The sequence below is a fragment of the Alligator sinensis genome, unplaced genomic scaffold, assembly GCF_000455745.1.
Source record: "Alligator sinensis unplaced genomic scaffold, ASM45574v1 scaffold925_1, whole genome shotgun sequence".
Classification (NCBI taxonomy): domain Eukaryota; kingdom Metazoa; phylum Chordata; order Crocodylia; family Alligatoridae; genus Alligator; species Alligator sinensis.
The window spans coordinates 81,070-95,427 of NW_005843152.1; positions in this window are offsets into that span (position 1 = coordinate 81,070).

A 14,358-nucleotide genomic window follows, 5' to 3' on the forward strand; every position below is an offset into this window, starting at 1 on the left:
TTACTTTTTCACCCCCTGGACCATCCCAGCAAGCCATCACTGCCTGTCCACCAGTCCCTGGGAGTAGGAAAGAGCCCTGACCAGGACAGGCAGTCAGCCTTTTAAGTTTCAAAAGAATCACCCTTACAAGTAGTTCACTGCAACTCTCCCACAGCTGCTGAGGCAGGTGCTGGCCAGTCTCAGGGCATCAATGGATCAGGGGCTGGGGAAGCTGGGGGAACAGGGCAGCAGGCTGAATCAGGCCCAGACTGGTTAATTGAACAGCAGAGACTCCAGCCTTTGTTCACCCCACCCTCCTGCATGAGCTGCCCTGGGCAAAGCAGCCAGTGGGGTGGGGCACTGAGCACATGTCTCCAGCAGCCCCTTGCCCATCCTGGTGAGCAGTCAGGCCTGACTGCCTATGAGACCCAAGAAGTAGGGGAGAACCCAAAATCAGGGCTTTTCTCCCTGAGCCTCCTAGTCTGGGAAGGGCCAACAGGGGCACCTATCCCTGCCAGCACAGAGGGAGCAGGGGAGAGCAGTGTCCAGCCCCAGACAACCTCCAGACCTCTGACCTGCCAGGTACTGCAGACTGGAGAAGAGGTGTCAAGCCCCAAAGAGCTCCCAGACCTGGCTGGGCTCTGGCAAGCCCTGCTCTCTAAGTGAGGGGTAACAAAGTTGTGGGCCTGATTGTGTCTTCATGAGCTGAGACTTTCTTCCCAGGGCAGGTGCAATGGCAGTGGCAGAGGCAGTAATTCCCTCCAAAGTGCTTTTCCTCACTGCTCCCAGCTCCCAGCCTCCCCTGGAATATGAGTACCATTCCCTGCATAACATCAAAATTAATCAAAATCTGAGACCTTCTTTAATTTACTTCCCTTTTATTTCTTTCTAAATTCTTTTTTCTTACTATTTTTAATTTCTTTCTTAACAGTGGTTGACTTCCTTCATTTCACCACCCTTCCTCTACCCCTATTTCCTTTTTACCTCCCATTAACTCTCCGCCTCCTAGTTACATGTTCCTACCCCCTTCATCCCCCTGCGTCTCCCACTCCTGCCCATAGAGGAGGGATAGAAGCCTGTCCTGACTCACCAGCCCTCTAGTGGCAACTCACAGCTACAACTCCTAGTCCTGCCCCTGCGCATCAGGCCTCCAGTGGCAAGTCACACCTGAGTCGGTGGGGGCAGTCAGAGAAGGTTTCTAGACTAAGGGTGTGACTGCTCCAAACTCCAAGCTAGCACTAAACCAAACAACATTTGTGTGGCTCAAGGCACAAACTTACAAGGCCTTAATTTAGCCTGCTTGTCCTATCTCTACACTGGAGGATATAACCATTTCATTCCCTGAACTGCTCTTCACAGAAGCTGTTCGATATGAAGTCTATCTGTTTTTTGCTTAAGTTACACAAGTCCTCCATGTAGAATCGGGGAGTCCTGCAGAGGGTAACTGGCCTTGGGCAGGTGCCTGCAGTGCCCAGTCCAGGGACATGGTGTGGAACAAGGCAAGCATAAAACAATGCTGTGCTAGAGACCAGTGGCAGGCTCTGGGCAGGCTACTGTGGCTGTCCAGGGGTCACTGGAATAGGATCTGGTGGCCAGAAGCTGGCTGCAGTTGGCCTAGAGTACTGTCAAGGTACTGTCAAACCTCAGCAAGCACCTGCAGCACCCAACACAGTGCAACAGCATGGGACAGGCAGCTATGAGTCAACGCTGTGCCAGGGACCAGAACCAGGGTCAGGACAGGTTGGCCTGGGGCCTCTGCTGCATGATGCAGTGACCAGAGGCTGGCTCCAGGTGGCCCAGAACCCTGGTGTCCATGCAGGCTTTTACGGGCCAGGGGCTGGGGCAGGAAAAGAGCTCCCAGCCTTGTGGTCCTGGGGCTAGTCTGCAGGTGATCCTCTGGTGGGCCTGACCAGAAGCAAATTTGCTCCTGGTTAGTGTCTACACATGCATTACTGCACATTAACTACGCTGAAGTTAATTTGCTACCTGCTAATTCGCTAATTTGCTCTACTGTGCAGTAGAACAAATTACTACACAGTAAGCATCACAGTCTACACATGCAGATGCTTACTACCCAGTAATCTGCTATACCCTGCAATTAATTTGCTACCTGCATTTACAGATAGTAAATGCTGGCAGCAAATGTATATGCATATGCAAGTAGCAAATTAACTGCAGACTAAAGCAAATTACTACGTAGTAAGCATCTGTACCTGTACACAGTGATGTTTACTGTGTGTCATATTGAATGTAATAGTTTGAATGTTTGTAATAGTTGCCCATTAGCCAGTTTAGGAAGAAGACAAGATTCATCTTCTTATCTAGGCCATTGTTTTGGTCTACGTGCGGAAGGTCCTGACTTTGCTCAAAGTCTTAACTCTTGAATTTTATCTTTAGAGGCCTTTAACAAAGTTAACCTAAAAATGACCCTTAAGCAAACATCCCACATTCCAAGAAATCAAACCCTAGGAGCCTTTTAAAAGATTGGAAAGAAAGGAAATTCCTCAAAGTAATTAAATGATCAACAAAAGAAACTGAACCCAGAAGAAATCCGTTGAGTAAGATCTGAGCCCAAATTTGGGAGTAGTGACAGGTTTGGGTAGGAGGGGCCCAAGACGGCAACTCAATAAAAACTGTAATCTACTGTTCCAATTTGGAGGTAACCTCACTTGCAGAACAACAAAGGAAGAATCGCAAGTGTAGGCCAGATCAGATTGATCACCTGAACCACCCTCTCCGTGAACATGAATCTCTTAGTTCATGCTGAAGCTGTGGAGCGCCCAAAAGGGACTGAAGGAAAGGGACTTAGTCCTATCAGTATTGAGGCCAGCCCATTGAACCGTATTGCTGAGGCCAGCCCATTGAACCGTACTACTGAGGCCAGCCCATTAAATAGTACTACTGAGGAATTAAACCATATTTAGGTGTTTGGCTTCTCAGAATTCTAGGATTGTAAGTATATTATGAAAAATAATAGTATTGATTCAAATTTAACTTTTAGTTGTAATTGTAGTTGTTTTTGTAATACTAATTCTTATAGCAGTGTTTGGGAAGGAAGTGCATTCGGAGCATTGTTTCTGATATATGTAGTTATTGTGTTCTTAATGTTTGTGGTATTTCTTAAAGCTAAGCAGTGTTATATGCGTAGCAAAGAATTTTAAAATAAAATTGTGTTGTATGAATTAAGTGTGCAATCATTGTGAAATCGTGCAATCAACTAACTACTCCCCCAGCCAGTGCATCAAATGAATCAGTAAGTTGTGTGGGATTTTCTCTATTCCATAACCCACTAGAGACACTGTGCAGTAATTTGCTCTACTGCGTAGTAAAGCATCTTGTGTAGATGCACCCAGTATGTAGAATAACTGAATAATCCGACCTGGGATAAAAGTATGGCCTCACTGATATCAGCAGCTGTTTTGCCATGAACTTCAATGAGGCCAAATTTTCACTCCTGATTTTGGGCTGCTTGAAAATTTAATGGGAAGGTGAACCTTCCTTGGTTTTAATTTTTCTTTTCCATGCACAAAAGGGAGTCAGGTGCTCTCTGAATGCAAATGAAAAGAGTAAGAATAAAAAAAGAAAGCTGTTGGCCCAGAATGAGGAAGTATATGCAGTAAAATGACTAGGTCAAGTTCAATGATGTCAGTAGAAGTGGGAAACTTTGGCTAAGTTGATCATTAACTTAACTGTCACCCTCTATTAGTATCTATATTTTGAGTCCATGACTTCAACATATAAGTAAAGTTTAGCAGTTTTCCATTTGGCAGAGTAAGCATTATGGATCTACATGTTATCTTTACATTGTAAAAGACTGAATTGCGTAGCTAGAGTAGGCTAATAAAAAGCTAATAACTCCTCAGCATGCAGGCTACAAGGACATATTTTCATTTAAACCAGTAGCTTTTACAACAGAAAACATCACCACAGTCTATGACAATGTATCTACATGCCACTAATAAAGAATCTCTGGATTCTGGTATATCTAATATCGCACAGCCCAGGTTACCCAATGGACTTTAAGCGCTAATAAAAATATAGTCTCTCAACTATACTCTTGATACTGGCCTATTAGCACAGTTTGTCTTATTGTAAGTTTAACCTTACGCGTTTTAAAGAAAAAGAAGAAAATGTCTATTAAAGAAACTGCAACAGTTATTGCGATTTAAGACAAAGATCTATCTAGTTATTTCTAGTGTTTGTCACTCTTAAAACAATGACATTTCCTTAGATTTGTATTAGGCCCATCGATTACTGGGCTCTAAAGTGTGGGATATGTTTTTTTGTAAATGCAGCATCATTTTCTGTTTTCTGTTTACTTTATATTCTTATCTAAATGGTGGTAGCCCCACTGATGTAAAGTTTTATAAAGATTTTTTTTGACAGTGAGATCACAAATATGATATTAATATTGCAATACAAGTTTAAGTGGAACTTTGACATTTATATTCTGTACTGCAGAATAAATAGGACAAAGTTGCACTGTATTCTCCTCATACCTCATGGCATATGGTTAACTTGGACCATACAATATTTCTCAAGTGATTTGCCCCTATTATGTTTCATACTGAGCTAGCAAATGCTCACCTGCTACCTGTGGTAAACCCCCCCACAACTTTTATTAGTTAGTGAAGATACAACCCAGTAGTTTGGTGTCTGCAGAGATAGCTGCTGTAGCTCAGTATAGAGGAACTACAAATTTCATACTCCCAAAAAGATTTTATTTTTGTTCTCTTGCTTTTACCCCCAAACTGAAATAATTCAGACCTCACCTCAGTGTCTGTTCTTTGTAAAAATATAGCACAAACAATTGGATGTTACATTATCTAGTGGCCTGCGGCAGCCAGGTGCCCCCCCACAATAGCATGATGTAGGAGTTGTGTGGGACATGGTGTGCATTAGGGATGTGTGAATCTTCAGCGGCTGTTTCATTTCCAAGGTGTTTCAGTCCATTTTGGTGCCCAAAACACTGAATCTGAATCAGAACAGGAGACCAAGGAAAAGCTCTGCAAAAGTATCCAAAATGTTTCAGAAAATTTTGGAAAATTTTGGAGTTTCAGAGCGGGGCTTGCAGGGAGACAGAAACTAAGAAGAGGAAGGGGGAAGGGGGGGCGGGGAAGGACTGCTCTGATATTGAAATCTGTAGCTGGCCAGTGTCTGTGATCTGTCCCTGAGGTCCCTTCCACTCCCAGTGCTCTGGGGGAGGAATGGAAAAATAGCATATAAAGCTCTGTGTGTGAACTCCTCTCTGCCATTCCTCAGCTGTGTCTGTGTTTGCAGCATGATCAGCAGCAGAGGGAAGCACCTGGAAGCTTGCAGCTTGGAAGTCCCTTCCTACCAAGTTGTAGCCAATCCTTTCCCACTTATCCTTGCCTACCCTCCCTATTGTTATTCCTTTCAACTCTTTCTTGCCCCAAAATCCTGCCATTTGTTCTTGTTTCTTTTTGTTCAAGTGGAAAAAAATAAGCTGTGCTTTCCCTGGCAGTCTCTCATCACTGGGCAGGATAGCACTACACACATACACACACACACACACACACACACACTTTCCAGCACACCAAACATGAAGCATGCTGGAAAGGCAGGTGCCAGGTCTTCTGTAAGTCCCACCCCAAACTTAGTCACACCCTCTTTTCTACCAGGCATGAGGCTTCTGCTGCTAGTGGCAGCAAGGAGGTGGGAGCAGTGTCTACACCTTGGCCTCATGGGCAAGTCATAGACACATATGGCAGAATCTGGCCACAGTTGCCCAAGAACACCTGTCCTTTCCACTGACCAGTATTCCAAGCAAAAGGGTGTTCAGCATTGCTGGGCATGTTGTCATACCCCACCGCACCTCCTTGGATCCTGGTTTGGTGGAGCAGCTGCTGTTCCTGAAGGTGAAACTCCTGTTGCTGGGGTTCACCAAGCTCCACATGCAGACAGAATGAATGCCACCTTCCTCACTCAGTCCACTCCTATTTCCTTTTATTATTTGGTTTGGTTTCACAAACATTTAATGCCCTGCTCTCAGAGCTGGAGGTGGCACTTGCTGTATCACCAGCCAGCAGGGGAAGAACATCTCCCTGATAAGCTCCCATCCCAGGACAAATTTGGAGGTATGGGCAGGGTCTATGGGGAAGGAGGAGACCCCAGGTCCTGGGAATGACTTAAAACTGCACACTGCCAGGGTCAGGAGACCTGGTGGGACTGCCAGTGGCATGGCAGCCCCCAGGAAATCCAGGACTGCAAACCTCCCTGGTGAAAGGTGGGTAGGATGTGCCTGATAACCTCCAGCCACCACACATGCACACACAATCCTGGCTAGAGAAAGCTCAGACCTGTAAATCTTTGACAGGCCTGAGGCTTGCTGGTTGCAGTGGAGTTGTGAGGCTCCAGGTGATCTTAGCTGCCTGGGATGCTATCTGTGAGGCATAGGCCTCAGTGTAGGGCAGGTATGGAGCTGCAGAACAGATATTACCCCCAGACATCAGAGGCCTAAATGGGCAGCCTCCCGCCTGGGTAACATCTGAATTGATTTTCCATCAAAGCATGGCAGACAAAAGAGGGGCAGGTGGCTGGCCCAGAAACAGGTGGGCAGGGCGAGGTCTAACTAGCACTAGGAAGGCCCCCTATTACAGGCTAAACACCCCGCTGCATTCATCCCGCTCTGCCTTAACACACACAAGACAGACAAAGATATCTTTTAGTAGACCAACTGAATAGTTGGAGAAATATATCTTAGCAAACTTTCAGGTTTAAAAACCCTTTGTCTGGCTGAGGAAGCATCTGCAGTTGGTGTGTGCTCTTCTGTCCCAGTCACCTGTGGAGGGTTCGGGATTTAGTGTGTGGTCAGGGGTAGAAAGGTAAGAAAGGTTTATTAACTTAAAAACACGACTACACATAGATAACAAAACAAGAACAGACAATAATAATTTGCATTGGCAACTTATCAGCAGTTCCCTCTGATACCTTATGTATGACAAGTTTCGCTTCTGCAAAGCTCAGCTAAGTCAGGTGTCCCCGATCAGTGCTGTCCAAGGGGTACTGGGAAGGACCTTGGTATTCAGTCCTTGGGCTCCTTGAGATCCACGGGCCCACTGATCCAGGCCAGCAGCTAATCTTAAATCAGGAGCTTCTTTTACAGACCTGCATCTTCCTTCTAAATGATTTCCGGATGTGCCAGCCAATTTATAACTTCTGAACTAGGCTGATAACTTAGAGCCATTCAGATTCTCTCACTGCAAACTTTCTTTAGGACTGACCAAAAGCAGTACAAGCCTTGCATTCTTCTGATAAGGTTAATTATTTTCTATGCCACAGGGCCTATCATTACTTCTATAAGGCTTTGCTAAATTTACTAGGCCTTACTTCATACATTTTTTACTTTAATTAGGCTCTAACAACAACATATAGCTTAATATCTAAACAAATGACAGAAAAACACTTCGTCTAATCTTCATAGAGCCTTCAGCAAGCACCTTTATCACACAGACATCGTTATCAGCTGTCACACTCTTCCTGGATGGAAGGAATAGTAAAGAAGACAGAGGCTGGGATGCAGGCAAGAAAGCCAGTTAGTGGAAATATAAATTGAGGCATCAGGGGGTGAGAGACAGGCTGGGAGAGAGAGAGTTTGGAAAGGGGATGTAGTAGGTAACAGTGGAGAGGTACCTGGGAAGTCAGATGTCAGGCAGGTTATAGTGTGTCATAAATCCAATTCTGTATTGAGTCCATGAGTTTCTGTATCTAGGAGGTTGATGACATCTGACTCTCCAGATACCTCTCCATATACCTGCTACACCTGCCTTCCCTCCACCCCCCATCCCCTCACAGCCTGTCTCTCACCCCCTGATGCCTCAATTTACATTTTCACTAACTGGATTTCTTGCCTGCATTGCATGCCAGCCTCTGCTTTTTTTACTATTGCTTCCAACCAGGAAGAGCACACACACCAACTGTTGAAACTTCCTCAGCCTGAGGAAAGGTTTTTAAACCTGAAAGTTTGCTAAGATATATTTCTCCAACTACTCAGTTGGTCTAATAAAAAATATCAAAATGACCCAGAGAACCCTGTTTGCCTATGTTCTTAGACCAACATGGCTACAACTTACACACACCCCTTAAAACACACGTGTCACAAGTTTTGCTTTGAACAGTCTGAGGTATAGTTTCACAGAAACCCCTGCACCTATCTCCTTGAACCTGGCAGGCTTCATGGCCTCATAAGGGGCTACAATCCCTGCTGCATTCACCCCACTCTACCTTACACACAAGTGACACAAGTTTTGCCTTGAACAGTTTGATGTGCAGTTTCCCAGAAACCCCTGCACCTATCTCCTTGAAACTTGGCAGGATTCATGCCCTCAGAAGGGGCAACCATCATCTGAATCAGCCAAAAAATGACAAAGTTAGAGGTGTTTTAGTGATTCCCCACTATAGTCTATGGCCAAATCTCTGAATCAGTGTCGAAATTCCAAAACAAATTCAGCCGAATCAATTTGGGACAGTGATCCAAAACACTGAATTGAATCACTGTCCCTCTGAAATGGCTGAATCTAAATCAGAACAGAGCCATTTCACACAGCCCTAGTGTGCACCATGGAAAGGCTCTTCTTTCACACTTTGTTGGCAGTGCCTGCAAGGAGGATGCCCTTATGAGCCAACACAGGTTTGCTAGTCTTAAATCCAAGCAAGGATTTCAAAGTTCAGGATGTAATAGAGCTTGAAGTCTTAAAAGAGGAGGTAAATTAATCCCAGGACAGGAGTTGGGGTGATGGGGAGTTGTTATAATGAAAACAGTATCTGCTGGATGTCATTGTCTAGTTTGTATGTTAGTTGTTTGGTTTACTGACTCTTACATGGCATACAATGAAATTGATCAACATCTTTGTTGTCCTCTCTTCTTCTCCTTCCATCTGATCTCTTTTAATAGACAGTGTTCCAGACAGGGTGTTGGCTCTGTGGATGAGTGTGAACATTCCTTCCACCTCTTTATTCTTTAGTTCTGTCATAGTGCCAAAAAACACCCTTCTGTCTTCGCTGCTTCCATGTCTTTCCTGCATCTTTGCTAGACAGCAGTTACCACTGCTCCATCATCACAAGCCAACAGGGGCCTGTCTCCTAATTGCTCTCAGCTGACAAGCTCCATCTCATAGAGATGCAGAAGCATAAAGCCAGGGGCTTCTATAAGGTACTTCAATCATATAAAAATGGGAAGGGAAAAGGAGAAGTAGGGCTAGAAAAAGACTGAAAAAGTAGTAGGGAATAAAAAAAATGTTGATTGTAGATTTGCAGGTAAAAAGGGAAAAGACCATGAGGAAAACGAAAGTAGAGGAGCCCAGTTGTAATAAACAGAAACTAGGAGGGTATGAGTCTGCCGGAGAAAGCAGCTAATGGCCCTGAAGATTTCAGTATTCATTGGAGTTGTGTGTCCAGAGAAGCAGGTAGATTGATTCTTAAATAGCTTGGAGTCCAGATCTCAGGAAAGGAAGACTTAAAGAATTTTCCTTTTTACTTGTGCCTGCAGCTAGGATGGATGGGGATGAAAGAAGAAACAGAAAATAAAAATAGAAATGAAGAGTGGAAAATGGAAGAAAGGAATAAAGATACTACAAAAGAAATCCCAAACCCCTCAATGTTAACCTTAGCAAATTCTTTTTCCTGTATTTCTTTCCTAAGGAAGTGACATGGCTGTATGTGATGACGGCAACAAAAATTACGGTAAGTCATTGGCCCCATTTACACAGCTGAACTTTGTAACTTTGTCTCTTCAATACTGGTTATAAAAACATTTACTTTGACAGGTATGATTAGATTACTGATAAGATATAGCTAAATCTGACATACAATAAGTGCTATATAAACCCATTGTATATGCCAGAGTCCACAAGTGAATTTTATAAAGATTCCTACTTCTTTTTTCTAGTGCAACAGCAAATGGATCTCATTAGATTTTATACAGATGACTATTATGTTGCAAGAAGATGACCTTATGCATTGGATTGAATGTTATCTTAAATTTAGATAAGGGTTTTCTTATTCTGTTTTAGGAGGAACAGAACTCCCAAGCCTGGAATGTTACTTGATAAAAAGGATTACTGAATAAAGGGCTCCATTTCTCCTTCACAGTGGATAGTGAAAGAAAAGGGTGGGGAAAGGTCAGTATAGGTTCTGCAGACGATAACAAGCAGGTACATGGGCACAGATCTCTCCACCAGGTCTCACCGTTTCTTTCACTCACAGTGATTCTTTCTTCTGGATTACCTCTATTTGTCAATGGTCATTTTGGCCTGTATGAATGACTAAAACTGTAGTGGTTTTTCATAACAGAACATTTCCAAAGGTCATTGATGAGCAACATCCTAGGGGAAGAAAAAATACTAGAAACCAACTATGATACTAAAGGTCTATCTTTACTGGTCATTCACATGTAGGGGAGTTCTGTATGGATTCTGTGGATTCAAGTCATGGCAGGCAAGAGAGAGAATCTACCAGGGTATCCAAGTGACAAATTCTAGGTCCTACCCAGTCATTGCCAGGAAACAGGGCATTGGCCAGAAGGGGACCAAGGCCATGCAACACCTACTCATGGCTGCTTGGTAGCACTCAATTTTTATTTTTTTAATAATTTCAATGGTTAAAATTGATGTTTATTTTTAAGCACATCTTTTGATTTTTATCGACATACATTTTCAGGATTGCGTGAAATTAGAGATGTGGGGAGCAGACAATTTAGTAATGACAGTATACTATTAAACGGTTTATAAAATCATGTTAAAATATAAAAAAAATCCATAAATCAATAAAGCATATCTGATCACACAGGGGTTAGGCCAGGTTTGCCGGGAGATTGGCCCCTGCCCTGATCATGCAAGGGCCAGGCCAGCCTGGGCTTACCAGGAGTTTGGCCCCTGCCCTAATCACACAGGGATCAGGCTAGACTTGCCAGGAGTTTGGCACCCAGTCCCTGGCTGGGACCTGGACAGAGTGAGTGGCTGGTGACACTGGGCTCCCAGCTGCCAATAGCTCTACCCCTCCAAACCTCCCTCCTAGAACAGCCCTACCAGCACAGCCCTCAGCTCCTGCAGTGGCTGCCTGAGCCACTGCCAGAGAAGCAATGTGCAAGCGGCTCAGCTGGGGCTCCCCTCATCCTGCCTGCAGTGGCTTGTGTGTGGGTGCGCCAGCATGGCACCCCCTGCCCCAGATTTTCTTACCCCCATCCCAGATTTTTTTAGTGTCCCCTTTCTATAAATGTTGATGATTACCAACTAAAATATTTTTTCCATAGGTCTGTGAGTGTCAGGTAAAATCACCATTTATCAATGTTTGTCAATAAAAATCAAATCCTACCAAGCCTTGTCATAACCCAAAGGGGAAGAGTGAGGGAAGAGTCAGGAGTTAACAAGTCAGCCTGCTGCAGTGCGGCCTAGACTGAGGTCTGGAGCCAGGAAGCCAACAGGCTGGGACCAGAAACTGGAAAAATAGAAACCAAGAGGGAAAAAACTAGAACCAAGCCCAAAGCTATGCAACAAGAGCTATTGAATAGCAGGTTGGACACTGAAAGAGTTGTTGTTTATAAACAGAAAGCCACACCCATGATAGGAACTGGGGCCATCAGAAAACAGGTTACGGACAGCCAAGCCCACTCCGGTAACTAGGGTGACCTTTGGCCAATGTAGTTCACCTGCTACCCTGGCTCCTGACAGCAAGTAGTAGATTCTTCACTTATTGAAGCCTTCAAATCCAGACACCAGTAAGAACTATCAGTCTGGATTTCTACAGATGTATGAATACTGAATGTGTTTTAACAGTAATGTCTAAGCAAACTAAGCTTAGTGTTAAGTGTTTCTGTAAAAGGAAAAAAAGATTAAATTACCCATATTGGGATATAACAGAACATACTATGCAAATTGCTTTATTTTGTTTACTCACTGAATTTCAGCTGAGTTAAAAAAGTATGACCTTATTTTACACCAACTACTGTATTTACTTGAATAAAAGATGACCCTAAATATAAGATGACCCCCTCAATAATTAGATTCTATATATGGAAAATTTATACATTTGGTATAATTTTCCAGATATGGAACTTGATCATTGGAAGTATACCTTGAATTTGTCCCCCTCCCACTGTTACAGCAGGGAAAGTAAATCTGGGGGCTCAGGTAGTCCCTTTGCCACCCTAACCTCTTCCCCCTGTAGCCTGTTCCCCTGCAAACACTGACCTCGAAATAAATGTACTTGTAGTAATTTGCATGTAGGACCCATAAAATGCATATAGAATTCATGCTTTTTACCTTTTTTGAAACTACTGCAAGTTTTAGCACAGGTACTGCAGAAACACACTTTTAAGTAGTGCATTTGTATCTAATTATAAATAACACAAACTATGAATGATATTAGGCCAAAACCAAGAGACTCATGATTTACCAAATAGTTAATTGGGCTGAGCTCTACCAGAGTCAACAGCATTTCAAGCCATGGTGACCCCACAGCTCAGCACTGCTCAGTATTTGTGTATACTCTAGATAGAATCATAGAAAATTGGGGTTGGAAGGGACCTCAGGGGGTCATCTAGTCCAACCTCCTGCTCAAAGCAGGACCATCTACAAGTGTATAATTGCAGCCAAGACTATGTTTGCTTGGATCTTAAAAACTTCTAGGAATGGAGATTCCACAACCTCTCTGGGTAGCTTATTCCAGTGCTTTACTACCCTCCTACTGATAAAGTTTTTCCTAATCTCTAACCTAAACTTCCCCTGCTGCAGTCCTTGTCCTGTGATTGAAGTCCCCCCATGAGAACCAGGTTCTGCGATCTAGAAACTTCCTTTAGCTGTTTGAAGAAAGCTTCATCCACCTCATTCTCCTGGTCTGGTGGTCTATAGCAGACACCCAACACAGCATCACCCTTGTTGGTCTACCAGCTCACCCTATCCTCTGATACCCAACACAAAGGATGCATGTGCTAATTAGCCCCTACTCATGCTTGGAACAAGTGTTTCTTGTCATGAGTCATGGAATCCTCCAAAATTTATATGCAGATGAATCACAGGGCAACCTGATTCAGCTCCACCTCATAGAGGGTGGGACCTCACTAATCATATGTGACAAGCCAAGAGAGGAGGCAACAGAGGGATTCTGGTTGAATTCTCAGAGACCCCATTTGCTTACATTTGCCAGATATTTAAGGCCAGTGAAGAAACAGAAATAATTGGACATGGGAAATAAAGGTGTAATTCAGCTGTGGGAATGAAGAGGACCATGAAATATAGGCAATGTAATGGATCCCTATGACTTGAAAAAGGGTCGGTGCTAAGGGGAACTGAACACAACAGCCACCACCTCATATCTTATTCTGATGGGTTGCACTTACCTGTCCTTGTGGTAGGTTCCCATCACCATGGTTCTACAAGGCGCTGAATGAGTTTTGCAGTATGTATGGCCTACAGAACACAGACCTCACAATGATTACCAGCCATAACAAGATACAGGAGGTGGTGAGAAGTAGAGAAATCATGTCGCCCATGGACCTGCTCCCGGGTGATGCTTTCCAGGCCATGTGGGAGCGCATCTTCCACAAAGAAGTGCTCGAAGACCACAGAGACTTGAAATGGCTGGCAGCCCACTGAGCCCTTCTGGTGAGGGCTTGGAGACACAGAGAGGGGCAGCCAGAGAGACCCAGCTGCCCAAAGGAACGCTTCCAAGGAGCCACCAAGATGATCAGTCACCTCCTATGGCTTTGCTCCTATGCTAAAGAGCTGTGGAAAAAGGTAAAGTGGCTCTGTGAAGCAGTAACAGGGATCGGACAGCTGACCAGAGAGGTGGCACTGTACAGGCACCTAACCAAACACCAGGGGAGCCCATCAGACTTAGATCAATTCATGTCCTGCATCAGAAGCACCCTGTGGAAATCCAGGACCCTCTTTATGTACACACACACAAACCTAGACATGGTAGACTGTGTTAAAATGGCCCAAAGTGAAATCCAGTCCTACTACCAGAAATTGGTAGCAGAGGATGGTGAGGACACAACCAATCCACCTGGCAAAGGGACACTTGTCACAGGATCTTCCAAGACACCTCCTCCCCTCACCCTGTGGGGAAATGGACAGCAACAGCAAAGAGAACGAGACAATCAGATCAGAGGACAGAGACGAGGATAGCAGCAGTAACAGCAGCAGCGGATCCTCCAGCAGGAGCGACAGTGACAACAGATTAACTGAGACTTTAAATCCCGTAACTGGGAAGTGGACTCAGGGACTGTGTGTTTGGTGTAGGGAGGCCAGCGGGCACTTGCACGAGAGTGCGGGCCTGTGGGTGCGTGTTTTGTAATGAGTTTATGGGTTTTGGGGTGTGAGTGAAGGTATGTGATCAAAGGTGACTAGAAGGTGTAGATAT